Below are 13,615 nucleotides of genomic sequence, written 5' to 3' on the forward strand. Positions count from 1 at the left end.
GTAGGGGAAGGCAGCATTTCCGTTTAACATAAAATGCTTTGAAGAAACGTTGACACTAATTTTTTCAAAGAATCAGTGGAATGTCTTGTATAAATTCAACATTATCAAAACAAAAAAATTGAGTTTGGTTAGATGTCTCTAAAACCACACTTCTGAAAGCTCATTCAACAAAATGTTTAAAGATTTTTATTTTTGTCCTAAAGGTGAAAGAAAACAGCTTCAAAATGCTGTTACCTGACAAGCTCTATTTCTTGTAAGGTCAAGAATAAAAGATGGATATGGTAACTGTTACCTTTTAATATATATATTATGCTGAAGTTTATAAACATAGTGCACGCCTTTTTAGAAGCTAAAAAATAGCAGCAGAAACCAGGAGTCCTTGGTCTGTTCCTCCTCCTTTCTTCCGAAATTGATTTTTGTTTTAAGTTCTTGTAGTGTAAATAATTTTAATGAAAGGGAGAAAATTGCTAGCTAGAGTTTATCATCTGGAATATATAGGCTTAGACAGTTTCTTGAAATACAGAAGTCAGGTGAGGAGTGTTGTGCCGAGTGCCCTGGAGGAACAGTACCCCAACCACAGAAAGGGGAGAGGAAGAAGTCGTCATCCTGCGAGTAGGCTGACCTGCTGCAACTCGGAGTGAGAGAACTGGGGTCTTTGTGGTTCACATGTTACATAGCTAAGTTTTATTTGAGCGTTTGATAGCTATTTCGAATTCCACTGAACTGCAGGAAGCCAGCAGGCACGAGGCTGCAGCTGTGCCCCGACTAGGGGAGATACCGCAGTGGCTGGAGACCAGACCCCTCCTTACAGCTCACCTGAACAGGCAACCAAGAGCAGGTGGGGAGGTACCTTTAGTGATGGCCCTGCAGACCTCCCTCTGGCCCCCATAAATGTTTCTCTGCTCCTTGACAGCAAACAATGTCTTCTCCCTCCCACCTCACAGAGCTGAAAACTGGGCAACCTGTCATTCCCCTACCAAAGCTCCTACTTAACTTCTCTCCGTTTTATCTTTTCCAAAATGTAATCCCAAGAGACGGGGGAAGCAGGTGTTTGGGGGGAAGGGGGCAACAAGGGGACTTGAACAAGGTTCTGATCTGTCCCACAGGTTTGCTCAAGCGTTACAGGTCCAGCTGAGCAGAGCATTTGGGCTTGCCCTTGAACTATGTCAATTCCTTGCTTGGATCAGACTGTCTGTTCAGAGGAATTTCTTCAATAAAGCATCTTTCCAAGGGAGCTGTATGAAATTGTGCTTTTGGTGATTTCAGACTGATGCATCCAAACTGCTCCGCGAGTTAGCAGGGACCAGTTGCCGGATGCAGTGTGAGAGGAGAGCTGCACCATTTCTAGGAGGAAGGTTCTTGTGAAAGCGAGGATTGTGAGGTTATGCTGTTTTAACTGTTGCTTGGCCTCCTGAACCTGGGGGAACAATCTTGTCCCGGCCTCAGGACTGGATGAAATTAGAGGCAGCTTTTCCTCTCTGGTCTAATAACTCCACAGCACCTGACAGAATCATCTGCTGGGAAGACCGAAGCCGCAGTGGGTCTGGATATGTGGGTAAGGACATTCAGCTTTGGTTTAACTCCTCTCTGGGTGACACTGGCAACTTTTCAGCTGACTTCATTGAAAACACAGCCAACTAGGGGTTGAGCAATTGTAAGATCTGAGCCAATGCTCCGTTTTCCCTTGGGAAGGTCCCTGCACCCAGCAAAGCTACTTCTGCAGTGCTGGGGCCCCGTTGGAAGAGGTCCGAGCCAGCATGTTGGCAGGGGCATGCAGAGCGGGCATGCAGAGTGGACGTGCAGCGAGCTGCAGGGCACGGGAGTGGGAAGGAGTGTTGCCACATGCAAACCCTCCTGAGCGAGGTGGGAGAGCCAGTGCCACCCAGCCATTCCCTGCTAGCCCCGGCCTCGTGCAAGGCATGTCCTGTGAGGACCAGACTGTCCTGCCCCCTCTTCCTCTTCCCTCTTGTGCTCATGCTTGCTCTCCGTTCCTGTTTTCCTCCTCTTTCAAGCAACTCTGATAAACATATGTAGGTTAGAAGGGTAACCAAGCAGAAGAGGAAACACACTTGAGTTAGAAACCAAGCAGGTCCTGTCCCTCCATGCCCCTGCCAGGAGAGGGTTGTACGCAAGAATTCCTGTGTCCACGGAGCTCTCTGCTGTCAATGTCTTCACTGCTGGGGCATCCTTCGAGGCAGTATTTCAGTGTTTAGCCTGCGTGCCTCCTTCCCCCCTCCCTCTCACCTTCGTCATGGTCCTGTAGAGCATCCTCAGCACTCCCGCTCCTCCGTGTCCGTGCCTTTCAGGGGCTGGCACGGATGCAGCTCGCAGCCTTGCAGCCCTCACTCAGCCAAGCAGCCCAGCTCTGCCGCGGTAGCTCTGCCTCCCCGTCCTATTTGTTCCCCCCAGTCATTTTAACTGCTCTTCTCTGACTCTGGCCCTGGTCACATCAGTGTGATTTGGGCAAAACGTTGCCCAGGACTAGGCTGATGAGGCTGCATTCGGTGGCATTTGTCTGCTCGTGCCTCTGCAAGCAACGCGGCAGCAACCGTCTCTGCGGCCCGAAGCCGTGCTGACGTGCACAGGAAGCTCTGCGCTGGCTCCAGCGGGCGTTAGAGGGGGTCCATAATGCTTTGCAGACCAATTTTCTCTCTGTTATTGTTTTAAACTCCCTGTTAGCCATTCCTGCTTCCCAGGTTTCCGCGTGTTTCAAATTATTTTCCCCAGAGGCATCGACGGCATTTTTCCAAATTGAATCTCATTTATTTTCTACCCAGGTTTCCAATCTCTCTGGGGCCCTTGGTATTATTTCTCAGTCCACACTGCCACGTACAATATATCCTAATTTAGTATCGTCTGTGAATTATATTAACATGCCCTTTAGTTCCTCTTCCATTTAATGAAGATATTTCCAGGAAAAAAAATAATCTAAACTACATTTTATTAAAATAAGAAGGTAGAGTCTTAAAAACTCCTTTGTGGGTTTCCAATATGAATTCTAAATCTTTTTCAGAGAAGTCTTCAATGCTTTAAAGTGAAATTAAAACCTTTTAAATATCAAAGATGGTAGGTGTAAAAATTAATCAGATTTTCAATTAGCTGAGACCTCTATCCCTGTATAGCAAGCTCTGCAGAGTGCAGTCTCCAAGGGTGATAGAGACACCATGCTTTTTTTTTCTCCAGTAATTTTTTATTTAAACCAGCTCCAAACGTATGTTTGAATCTCTCAATAAATTTGTTCGCTTTCCCTTTCTGACCTTTTTGGGTTTACTCTCTGTGGCTGTTCTAGCAAACGTACACTGGCAGCAGTGATGCTGAAGCAGCGTATTTTAATGCAAACTGTGCAGGCTTATTCATAGGAAGTGATTTTCAAATTCATAATCATGAATATTTGCACTGTAAGGTTGATTCTGTTGTGAGCTTTTATTTATAAGCTAAGAACTGCTGCCTGTTGGTGCAAGGTCCTGAGAGCATCATGCCTCTGTGACAGGAAAAAAGCCATGCTATGGAGCTGTATGTCCTATCAAAACAGCTCAGATTTCCAACTGTGAATAGGGAAATAGCACCGGCAGCAAGCAATTTGCTGGAGATACGTATACTGAAATATTTGCTGCATAATTTCTAGCAATGAGCAATTTCATGGAAACTATGATCTGCTTGTGAACAGAAATAAGGTGTAAATTGGATGAATAAATTGTTCTCTGCAAATGGTTTGCTAGTTCTGGAGGACTCCTCTCTGAGAAGCACTGCAGCTAGTTGGTATCTTCAGTCCTCTGGGTGTTAGTGGTTAGACCACACATGCAAACTAAGGAGACATCTTAAATGCCCCGTACTTCAGCACCAGCTGGCTATACGAGGCTCCCAACAGCCTGCCTCTCGCAGTGTGCTCACCTGGAGACTTGCACCGTGCAGGTGGATGCCACCACACGAGCGGGACTGCGGCTGCCCCAAGGAGCGGATCTGGTGGTCACTGATGGCTTGGAAAATTCCTGCTCTTTTTACCTTCAAGAACACGCGACCTACGGGGGTATGTATAAATCAGGGTTGGAGGTGCTCTGAATCTTCCCTCCCCTTGAGGAGTAAGAAGGGGTGGTGTTACAGCCTGCGAGCTCCGAGTATCTTGGCTTAGCTGCCTGTATTGCTCTATTCCCTGTAAGATGCTGCTGCTGCTTTGTTTTAGGTATTACAAAATGAGCCTTGTTTTATGCAGATATGGGAATGGGGAATCCTCTGGCTCGTGCGGGTGTGATGTGCCACTGACCTCCCCACAACCTCTGCCTGAGCCGTGGGGTAAGGATGCTCGGGTGGAGCTGCTGGCTCGCCGCTGCGGCGGCTTGCGACAGCTGTAGCAAATCAGAGGACTTAGGGCTACGCTGGGAAACACCAAGGGAAATTCCCAAGGTTGCAGGAGCAGAAAACTGTCTTGGAGCTACCTCCCTTCCGCCCCAGGCAATGCTGATGTGGAGCTGGGGACTGAGCCTTGTGAAGGTCCCACAGACAAAACAGGAGGAACCTGCAGAAGCGATGCAGAAGCATAGACCATCAGGAAAAGATACCGTGTATCCGGAGAAGGTCGGGCCATGGTGCATGGCGCTGTGCTTGCAGACTGCAAGGTAGGGCCTAGCCGAGGAAGGCTGGAACAGCCTCACTTGTCCCTGCTGCCTCGTGGCGTGCAGCTGAAGTGTGTAGGGCCCGACAGCTGATTTGTGAGAGAGGGTGTAGGATATTGCGTGCCTATCTCTTGTGTCAGAGAAGATATTAATTCTGCATTGTATCGGAGGGTTTCAAAGGCAATAGAGATAAAAACTTACCCTGTTCACTGTTACCTCGTGGAAACTTTAGGCCCTCAGGACTTTTTCCATCTCTGACTCATGCCTATAGAGAGGTGCCTGGGTTTAAGAAATATCAACTTATCTTGTGGAAAGTGGCACAGTTTCCTTTAAATTCACCAAAGATGATGAGAGTTGGATTGCTTGTCCCTAGATGCGAATTTTTGACTTTCATGGAACTAAAACCTTCCAGAAAGAGTATCTAAAGCCCACGTAATGTGAAGTGGTAGTGTTTGCACTGGGACTCGTACTTTAGCACATACAGGTGGGGAAAAAGCTGGATCTAGCTGTCTCCTTAGGAGCTTCAGGTCTGATGAAACCGCACTTCATTCGTTCCACCTGAAGATTAGAGGCACCTTTTATCACCAGAGCCAGTTTTCCTTTAAGTCATTGCCTTGATGGAAGACTCCAGCTTGGTGGGAGGCATCGTGTTAAAGGTGCCGCGCTCGGACCGGAGAGCGACTTCCTGGGCTTGTAGCCTGCAACCCTCCTGCAGAGCAGCTGCTCTGTACGGCGCAGGATGGGGCCAGATTCCTGAGACTCTGGTTTAGGTGACCTCTCCTCTGGTTTTGATGGGAGGGAAGTGGCCGCAGCCTTAGACTCAGGTCCTCTGTAGGGTAACCCCAACATGCAATAAGTAAAACACGTTGGATTAGGCACGTGTGGCCATTGGAAGCTTCTGTGCTCCTGCAAGGGGCTCATGGAGGAGCATTGCAATTCCCTCCCCAGCGCCCTGTGCACGTATTGGACCGTGTCCGCATGGCCCTCCCGTGAGATCACGGCTTTAAGCAAGCATTTGGGGGGTGGCACATCCTCAGACACAGCTGTGGCTTTACCTCATGCGACAGACCCAGACCTGTGTCCTCCCACTCTAGTGCTACGGGCCAAATATCGAGTTCTCCGACCAAACGTGCTTCCTCCCCTTTATCAATAATTTTAATCGTTTTAATAACGTCCCCTTGCACGGATAGGATTACAATTAGAAAATGTCAGAGCCTTGTTATCATCTAATTAGAGTCACATTTCAGCAGAATAGAAAGGAAAATCTTCAAGCGCTGCCTTGTGTAGTGAAACGGGAAGAAAGTGATGATTTAAACCAGCTGCAGGCCGAGGCCCGGCTGCAGTGCCGCCGCAGGCCTGCCCGGCTCAGACGCAGGGTACGATTAAGGATAAGGCGACGGTCCCTGGTCAGAGCCCTCTGAAGCAATCAGTGCAAACGGCTCCCAGATCAGTTTTGCAAAGCTAAAAACTCCTATGCAGTCCAGTAAAAACAATCACACTGTCAAGTTTGCCGTCTAACAGCTGAGGGGGTCAGAGCAGCAACACAACACAAACCAAAATAAACACCATCTCGCTCTGCCAAAAAGCCTTTATCACTCTTCTGGGAGGGAGGCACTTTCAGACGGCTTTAACTTTTTCCATTTTTTTGTTTGTTTTTGTACGCTTGGGTTTGAGCGGCGAGCTGGGCTCTCTCCCCTCCTCTCCTCCAACGCCGTTATTGCACGTGGAGCTGCGCGGGGGTTTGCTCGCTCCGGAGACCCCCGCTTTGCTCCCTCTCTGGGAGAAAGGAGGCAGGGAAGGCAGCGAGGAGAGCGGCTCCCTCGGCCGGTTGCGGCCCATTAACCCTTTGGAGGCCGGCTGCTTGCTCTGCCTTGGCACGGGACTAAACGTGACCGACCCCCGGGTTTTGCCTCGGGTGCCGGCGGGGAAGGGGACGGGAGGACCGTGCCCTCCGCGTTTCGTGGCACTCACCTGAGGCTTGCCAAAATCACGCTGGTGTTTCGTGCCGGGAACACGCGTTGTGCAAAGGCCTGGACCGTGGTGGCGACCAGCTTCACCTAATAAATAACAGTAAAAACGGTTATGGCTTGTATGGCGCTTCACGTCCCTGGGATGCTGTAAGCCACTGACTGATTAGTCACAAGCTGCTCCCTTCGTGTTTACAGGGAACTGGGATTTTTGGTCTCTGAGTAAAATGTGTTTTCTGGTGCCAAGAGCTACAGAAGGCTCAGTTACCAGGCTTGCTAGGGGAGCAGGATAAGGCCACGTCGGAGGCAATTGAAGCTCACATGTGATACCAGTAAATTAGAGGGTCTCAGCCTGCTTCCAGGCTGCGAGGACGTCGGTGCCTGACGCTGCGGGGGCCACGAGGACGGGTCGGAAGGAAGACCCGTTCCCGCGCCGCCTCGTCGCAGCCGCCTGTGAAACGCCGGGCGTTTCACACGGCGATACGGGGCTGGCTGTATTTAAACAGTCGGCTGTTAGGTGGCACCGAGGTCTCTGGTGCCCGATGCTTTGGGGAGGGGGAGCAGTCAGATGCAGGACTTCTGTGTGCGAGAACCGGGCTAGGGAGAAATGGGGAAGGAGGTTTTTGCAGCCCAGCGTAAGCCAAACGTTTTGCAGAGTTTGGGGTGGGGGGGAGGAGAGTTTCTTTAGTCAAAATGAAAACCATCTCTGATTTCATTTTAAGGTGTGCTAGGATATTTCATTCAGCCTGATACAAAGCGCTGCGTTTCATTGTGGGTTTTAATTAATTCTGTGATCCTTTAAAAGTTTATTAGGCTAATTTGAAAGGGAAAATGTTTCTCTTGGAACTGGAAGTCAAAGCACTTTCATGATCATCGCTGTCTCTAAAGTGTTGCTTAAAAGCATTAGATACTTTTCTGCCTTTCTAGAAACCCGGGTTAATTCCTGCTTTCACAGAGACCGTAAATGCCTTGGGAGTTAAACCTAAGGATTGATTTAGAAAAAAGGCCTTGTTCCTTAGAAAGCGAGCGCTGCTGTCTGTGATCCTGGGATGAAAGGGGCGACGGTCTCATCGCAGACCTTTCCTACTCCTGAAAAAATTCAGGGCACTCTGATACTCACAAAGGGAACCCGAGCCCGTCTCTAGATGAGGCTCCCATGACTTCAATCAGCGGGGACCTTCCTTTGCTTCCTCCGAGGAGCCCCGTAATTCTCCAGCCTGCAGGAGCCTCGCTGGCAACGGTGGCTCTCCCGCGCGGGAGGCGGTGAGGCACAAACTCCGGCAACCTCTCTGCTCCGACAAAATCCCCGGCTGCTCCTTGTCAGTGCTCAGCAGCAGGAGATGGCTGCACCAGCTGATGCAGCCGTAGGACCTGGGATGCAGACACCGGTGAGAGGTTTCCTGCCAAAGGCCACAGAGCCAAACCCCCAGTAAATAGATTTTTGTCCTGCATTTCTTTGCTGCCGCAACGGGGTAAGAGCCTGCTGCCAGGAGGGATGGAGTGCCTTTGGCGCGATACTTAGAGGGCTGAACCCCTGCTAGCTCCGGGTTCAAACGCTGCTGGTTCTGCAAGCAGCATCCTGTGCGAATATCCAAAATCATTTGACGATTTGCCAGATTTTTGTTTCTTCTTAGTGCGTCACACTTTTCAGTCAATTAACAACAAAAATCATAAAGCAATATCAGACTATAAAATATATACATGTTTACATAATATTATGGCCAACAAATTCCCCTATGAGCTCCCATGGGTTTCCCAGAGCCATCTGGGCTCAACTGAGCTCTCTGCATTTTTAAATATAGAGGCAAAAGAATATATTTTTTGAAGAAAAGTGTTTAAAAACTGCAAATGACTGCTGTAACTGCACTGCTGAAATGATGGCCCTGGAAGCAGATGCTTTGCCACTCCTCCTGTGCTGTCCCTCTGCACACAAAAGTCACTAATGCCAGTACGAAGGAGACCTTTAGACTCCACTGAGCCTTAAAGGAGGAAACAGCTCATCTGCTGACCGTCGGCAGACCTCGGGCATAGCAAGAGTTTACTGGAAGAGCCACGTGCTGTAGAGGGACGGCTGCTACATTTATTATTCAGGGATACTGCAAGGTTGACTCCAGCCATGCCTCAGATGTTGTGGCCTCCGGCTGTGCAGCCCTTTCTCCATGAGAAGCCCTCCCAGGAACCCACAAGGCCTCCGTGCTCCAGAGGTCACATCTGCTGCTGGATCTCTAGCCACAGGTCAGCCGAAGAGGAAAACCTCTTATCTTAATCTCACTGAAGTGGTTTTAACCCAGGAAAGAAGACAAGGACAGCTTCACAGTCAGTGGTTCTCCCTCTATCATCGTGCAGATACAACTAAACTGTAACCTGGTCCCAGCAGCAGATCTACCTGAATGAAGGCCCCTGTCGCAGAGGACGTTGCAGACTTCACACATGCTGCAGGCTCCTGAGCACCATGAACTCTTCTGCGTCCCTTCACGGAGTTACATGTATACGAAATTCAGCTTGGAACTGGATTGCCGGCTATTGACCCAACTTTGCATCAGGCAAAAAGTTTCCTTGGGACACTTAGAAGGTGGGTGCTGGAGCTGCTGGCTGCAGTGTAGGACGTCCCTTTTTCAATGTGGTGCCGAAAGGAGAACAAGCACCAGAAACATGAACTGCTTTTGCCAGGTTTTACCATTTGTTAGCAAGGAGGAGGTCTGCGTTAGCAGGAGGTGACGTGCCGCGCACGCAGGCAGTGTGGCAGGGGCGCACAGGGGAACGGGAGCCCTCTGGGTGCGTGAAGCGGCGTTTTGCCGAACGCGCGCCCCGGCTTGACTCGGGTGGTCGGCGCGTGTCTCCCCCCGCCACTGGCCTGCTCTGAGCCCAGCCTGCGGAGGGCTGTCTCCGTGTTGGTATGCCGGGGTGTATTTTCTCTGCTCAGATGGTTAAAAGTCAGCACTCAGAGGCTCCCAGAACAAAACACCTTCCTTGAGATGGCATTTGCATTTGAAAGGCAGGATGCCCGTTTCAGGGGCTTTGCTCTTCTGTGAACTCTTTCTGTGCAGTCTCTTGGCTCCCTCCTCCCCGTGCTTAATTTGGGGCTCCATACTCTGGTCCCAGTAACCTGTATCTGGCTTGAAGCCAGCTTTAATTGTCCCGTCTTGGGGTAGTTAGGAGATCTGTCTAGCTCCAGCGCAAATTACGGCCTTTGGAGGATGGCTATAATTTGTGTCCTGCTGCCCCTAGTTCCTGGGAATGCTCCTGGCAATCAGCAAATGATATGACTCATGCATGAGGAAGCCAGAACCACTTTAGCCTAGCTTGATATTTTGATTAGTACAAGGCTGGCATGAGAGCTGACAGGTTCTCTTGTATGTGCCAGGCTGCAAAGTTCATTTGCCTGCTGCCAGCTACCCTGGGCGTTTGCTTAGTGCTGCACCTTGGGCCGGGGTAACTGCACTGTCCCAGGGAGCACGTTTTTGCTCCTCCTTCGATGCAATGGGGTGAGGAGCTGCAAAACCGTTCCACTGCTGATGGCTGAGCCTCCTCCCTGCACCCGGGCTGTCCCCAGGGCCGTGGGGCGTTCGCGGCCAGCTCTCCCCACACCACTAACTCGGCCCTGGTGAGGCGGGTTTGGCTGTTCAAGTAGGAGAGAGGCAGGGCTTCAGTGCCCAGCACAGCTGGCTTTAAAACCGAGCACCGTCTGGCCCTCGTTTCATTGCACGTGAATTTTATGGCTGGAAGTTGGGCTTTGTTTGCCTGGAAACCTGGGCAGCTTTGCAGGAGTCTGACTTAGGTACCCAGATGCGTGGGCGAGATGGGGAAATCGAGCACGCTCACACCTATATCCATGTGTACAGGCTGGTACGTGCTTAGAAACGCGTGCTTTCATCAGCCGCGTCTACTCCTGGAGATGCCGGGTTAATTTATCAACTGAGAAGTTCCATCTCGCTAAAAGTCTCATTTCCATATTCTTTCCAGATGGTCAAGATGCCACAGAGACAGTTTCTAAGTAAATAACTTGCTGCTTCATGCAACCTACCGCCAGCCTCACCACTAGCTGCCCCAGATGGCAGGAGAGCCGAAGACGGTACCTGGGCTGCGAAGGGAAACGCGTCGCTGCATGAATAATGGAAGCGGTGCGACTGCGGGATGGTGAAACAAAATCTTTCTCTTCGCATCTCCTGCTTCAGGGTGAAAAATGATTGCTGCTGGGAAGTGGAAACACCGCCTCCCCCTCTCCCGCGAGCGCGGCACGGCGCGATTCGCCGGGTTCATTACATCTTGTTTGCTTTCCTGGAATCATAGGCGCTAACGATGGAAAAGACCTGCAGAAGAAGCTGCCTGTAGTCGGGCTCTGCAGACGCAGGATTATTTTCCGTGGGTGCCGCCGCGGGAGGTAGGGTACGAGGCTCAGCGAGCTGTGTCGGATCGGTGAAGCAAAACCTCACGCCTCCACGCACCCTGGTTTTCTTTTGCTGAATCCTGATTGTGGGTTAAAAACCGAAAGGTTAAAAGCATTTAATTATGCCGATGCCTTCCTCCTGGATTAAACAAGAGGATAAATAGGCGAGCGTGGTTTTTTTGGATTTGATTTTGCTTTTTAAGCAAGTGAAAGGAGGCAGTAGGCTAAGGATCCTTGGCAGCTGTCACATGCTTCGCTTTTGATGGTGTCAGTTTTGTCTGTTAGGAGGTGTTTCTCTTGCCACTGTCAGCGTTTTCCGGGGGAGGATGAATTCATTGATACAGTCTGTTTGCTGTCCACATATTCACAGTTCATGTGTTACATTTTACATAAAGTAAACTTAGCAAGGGGAAAACTAATTCTGCAATTCTTCAAAGCTAATGCACAGTAAATATATTCTGACACTGACAGGTATTTCTTATTAAATAGCTCTGAACTGTGGTACTAGGTTTTGCTTAAGTGGCATTATTCTCCCTGAGCAAAGACAGTTCATTTATTAGTCATTCTGGAAACCAAATAACAAATATTATTCTCTAAGCAAACTAAACAAACCATTTAAAAGGGGCCTGTCTGAAATGATTAAAGTACGGTGTCTGAAAAGCAGCTGACATTTTAGTGCCAAAATACCATATGGAGACTCAACTGCTTTATTAACATACTTTGACCTAAGCTGCAAAATCTCCCAACACCTTTGAACAAGGAGGAACAGCCTTCCTGTGTGCAAGGGAGAATTCAGAGGCAAAGCTCGCTGCCAGTTCTTAAGATGTCATTTTGGCACAACGAAGAGCGAGGTGCAATAATTGAGGGCTGGATGCTAGCAGATTTTTCAGTTTCTGCCAGAGATACGCTGTAAAATAATTCAGCAAAGCTGAAAGCTTGGGCTTTCCATTTACACCATAAAAAGTAAATATATAGTGTTTGCCTTGCCTTCTTACAACTCTCTTTCTCTCTTAACTAAATATTTTCTTTCTTCTGAGCATCAGACATTATTTCTAGCTTTCAGGCATGCAAAGTAGAGGAATGCATGCGTGTATATATACGTATATATATTTATTTATGGTCTATGTGGGGGTGTGCTCATATGTTTGTGTATCCCTAGCTCAGCTCTGAAGGTTTCCTTCGTAAGGAGGAAAGCAGTTCCTAGTGCAGGTCAGACAGAATAACTGGTATCACCGCTTACAGATCTTTGTTCACTGGAGAAACTTATTAAGTTGCAGTTCTGCAAGAAAAAGGTTGTTCATCCACAGCGGGTTGATAAGGACACGGGTAAGCACTCGCATGGACAGTGCACCGCGAATTAATGGGAATGGCCCCAGCGAGCAGCTGAGCACGAGGGAGCTCCTGGATGCTGCGAGGAGATGCTCACAGAAAGGGCCATTCAAATGATCTTGTATAAATTGTCTGGTCAATTGTTTTAAGCCTGTTCTGCACACAAAATGCTTGTGGTCTGACCTAGTTTTTTATTTTTAAGCAAATGTTTTCATTATTCATAAGAATTCATCAGATAGCTAGAACAAATAGGTTTTAGTCTGAGGTTTATTCACAAAATATCTCCTGCAAACGTCTCCTTTCTTGCTGGAGCGTTCCAGCATCTGAAGCAGGGCAGCTTGAGTTGGCAGGGAGGAAAATAATATAGAAGTTATTTGAGGAGTTTAATAAAAACTAGCAGATACTGAGCTGATGTATATTATTAACTTGCTTCACTAGGATTAGGCAGTTCTGGGTAAATGAGGAGGTATCAGTCCACGTTTGCTTTCTTTCGGTGTTGTCCCAGTGACAGAAGATTACTCAGCTTTGGGGATTAGCCTGATGACGTTACATCGCCAGAGTAACAATTTACGTGCCAGTGTAATTCAGGACACGTGGCCAAGTCGAAAGCTTCTGGCGTGAGCTGACGTCTCTTCCCTTTGGTAGCATCCTTGGGCTGAAACCTTGCTGAAGGCAGATCTTGCTGAACCTGCCGAATGGCACAGTTCTCTACCCGGGTACGCTTGCAAACAGCAGTCTTTTCTCCCTTCGTGTTTGTGCTGAAGTGTTTGATCTGTCCAGTCACCAGTCTCCTCCGTGCAGACAAGAGCACGTAGATGTTTCTCCATGGCCAGCATCAGCAATCGCTGCAAGATATCAGAGGTGCTAGAAATTCCTCTATGGACAGACCGAATGGTTCAATACGATGTATCAAACAGTTCCTCTCTGGGGAGAGAGAGAGATGGTCAAAAAGGCTCGCGGGCTGCAGTGTCAAGGTTGTGTCATCGTCGCTGGGTAATGATATGAGCAGCGGATGTATTTTACCCTTTCAAAGGTGCTACTGCAGATAACTCGCATTAGGAGAAAGGAAAGCTGATCTGTTCCTGGAAACTCGGTACGAGGGTACAAGGCGCCCATGTGACACCGGTGAATATAATTGGGGTCTGGGGAAAACGCAGCAACGCGCGTTCTGGAGCACAACCCGCGCCGCCAAGCTCGGCTGCCTCCTCTCTGTGGGGGCTGCCGAATCCCCGCAGCCGGTTTCCGGGAATGGTTTTTCCCTTCTCCAGCTGGATGGCAGATTGCAGGTGAAATCACGGCCCCCACTGATGAAACGCGCGAGC

This window comes from Dromaius novaehollandiae, chromosome 9 (assembly GCF_036370855.1).
Source record: "Dromaius novaehollandiae isolate bDroNov1 chromosome 9, bDroNov1.hap1, whole genome shotgun sequence".
NCBI lineage: Eukaryota > Metazoa > Chordata > Aves > Casuariiformes > Dromaiidae > Dromaius > Dromaius novaehollandiae.